At 33.8% G+C, this 2,340-nt stretch overlaps 1 protein-coding gene across 1 annotated transcript in view; it reads left to right on the top strand.

Moving 5' to 3' along the window:
• The window catches only part of Mrpl3 (mitochondrial ribosomal protein L3), a 37,591-nt gene that overhangs the window by 32,566 nt on the left and 2,685 nt on the right, over positions 1-2,340 (top strand). The gene's annotated exons all lie outside the window — the stretch shown is intronic.

A 2,340-nucleotide genomic window follows, 5' to 3' on the forward strand; every position in this document is an offset into this window, starting at 1 on the left:
ACAGTTTTATTTTAGAAAAATTCAAAATGAAAGAAAATAAACTTGTGCAGATGTATTTAAAGAAAAATTCTTGAGTGTTCAGAGATTTATTTTCATTAAGATACAAAGTATTCTCCCTGGGATTTAGGCCAACATAATACAAATTCTGTCACTTCTGAATTTCAAGTCCTTCTGAAAATAGATTTGTAGTACGAGTAATGTTAGCTATTCCAAGAAGTACACTCCTCATTGATTTTTTTTTCCAACATGCACAACAAAAATATCTTAAAATTTAATCCTTAGATTTTAAAACATTGGGTGTCATGCAGGGATGTGGGGGAAGCTTGTTTTGTTGGAGTACTCGGAATTGAACCCAGGGTCTTCGCACTGAACTGTAGCCCTGGCCCTTTTCTATTTTGAGTTAGGGTCTTGCTAATTTACTAAGTTGCCCTGGCTGCACTTGAACTTGCAGAACTTGCAGTCCTCCTGCCTCAGCCAACTGGAGTGGGAATTACAGACATGGGCTACCATACCCAGTATCTTATTTCTTCTGATTCATAGTCAGGCACCCGATCCATTACACTACTGGTGCATCCAGCTGATTTCTTAAAATATACTCCATTTCCTGAATAAAGCATATTTTTTGTAAGTTTAACAAGGATTAGAGTTACCTGTAAAATTCCCTTTCTGAAATGCTTCTTTCTATTCTATTTTCATTTTTATAAAGAAAAGTATATCTGAATAAGTTTTGCAAATTCTTTTCCTGTTTTTAAGTTCTGGGTTTTTAAGTTTCCAGTCCTCAATGACTCAGTTACCATCACATTTTAGCTTTCATAATTCAGTGTATGCATAAGTTCCACATTCCAGATTACCAGTTATGAATATTATACCATAATGTAAGGGAAAAATGAATCGTCTTCCATAGCGTAGCAAAGCTATACTGAATTGCATATGAATTGTTAAATTCTGTCAAATCTTCCTTTTCTGCTCAGTTTACTGTTTAGCAGGTTCTAGGCCTTAGCAGTACTGTGGCTTCTTAAGTACCACATATACATCTTTTTTGGCACCAGCGAAGGTCAGCTATCTTAAAAAACTAGTAGCAATCTGATCTGATTATTATAACATCCACTTCAATAAAACATTGCTTCCAAAAACTGTGCAGTCAGAACTGGTGATGGTTTGCTGTCAAAGAAAATATTTAGAAGATATAATAAATGCAGTTCCAAAAGAGAAGTCTAAATATATTTTGAGAAATCTTTGCATTTGAGAAGTGTCTAGTCTCCTTTGAACTGTTAACACACTAGTTAATATATTACCAGCAAACATGCTTCAACAAACAGAACTCATCTGAAAAGAACCTGTGAAATATGGTAACTAGATGTCTCTTATGACCTTGAATGTCTGCCAAATATTAATACATAGGTTTAGGGGACTGTTCTGTGACTTTGTTTCTGTTTGAAATATCCAAAGCTTGGTGTCCCAGCTCATCCCATTGTTTCTGTCCTTCCAGTGATGGATACAGGGATTGAGCTCTTCTGGTCCAGGAGAGCTGATCCCCACCCTAGTGGGCAAGCAGTTCCATTAACATCCTTTTGCTTCTCACATGCTTTTGCTTCCTCAAAGATTTGAGCTGCCCATAGCCTTTAATTTTTTAGATTCTAAAGTTAGTAAAGATAGTTTAGGGATTACTAGTTGTGTATTTAAGTAGCATGAGGTTTTTTGTCATTATTGTTGCTGTTTATAAATATTTTAAGTGAATCTAAGGAATTGTTATTTAAAGCATAACATAATTACTTCATTAAATAGTATTCATTTCTGATTGTCACTGTCTAATACGTAATTTTAAGTTTATTTTCAGAGTTAGCCTAGTTTAAAGGATGTGAATTGAGTTGTCAATAGACAAAAAGAAAACTGATAGCGATGGCAGAAAATAATAAAGGATAAGATTAAGTACACCGAAAGTATACCCCGTATGTTCACTTTGACTCCTCATTTTAGAATAACCCAAGATTTTTTTTTTTTTTTTTTTTTTTTTTGGTGGGTACCAGGAGTTAAACTCACTACCTCGTATTTGCCAGGCAGGTGCTGTGCAACTGGCCCTAAGATGAAAATATTTCAATGTCATTATTTATATTTCATATCAGTGGGTTATAGAATTGTAGCATTTACACTTAGAATATATTTTCAGCCAATTAAATACTCCTTAGTTACAATAGATATAAAAAGTATAAAAGCACTGAGAATAAGCTGTTTGAATCATGTGTAACAATTTTTATTTGTCAAATTTATGAAAAGTTTTATCTGTTGGTTTTCATCCCAGTTAAGGTTCAACCAAAGATTAAATTGGAAAAAACTAAGCAA

This window comes from Octodon degus, unplaced genomic scaffold (assembly GCF_000260255.1).
Source record: "Octodon degus isolate 3935 unplaced genomic scaffold, OctDeg1.0 scaffold00008, whole genome shotgun sequence".
Lineage (NCBI taxonomy): Eukaryota > Metazoa > Chordata > Mammalia > Rodentia > Octodontidae > Octodon > Octodon degus.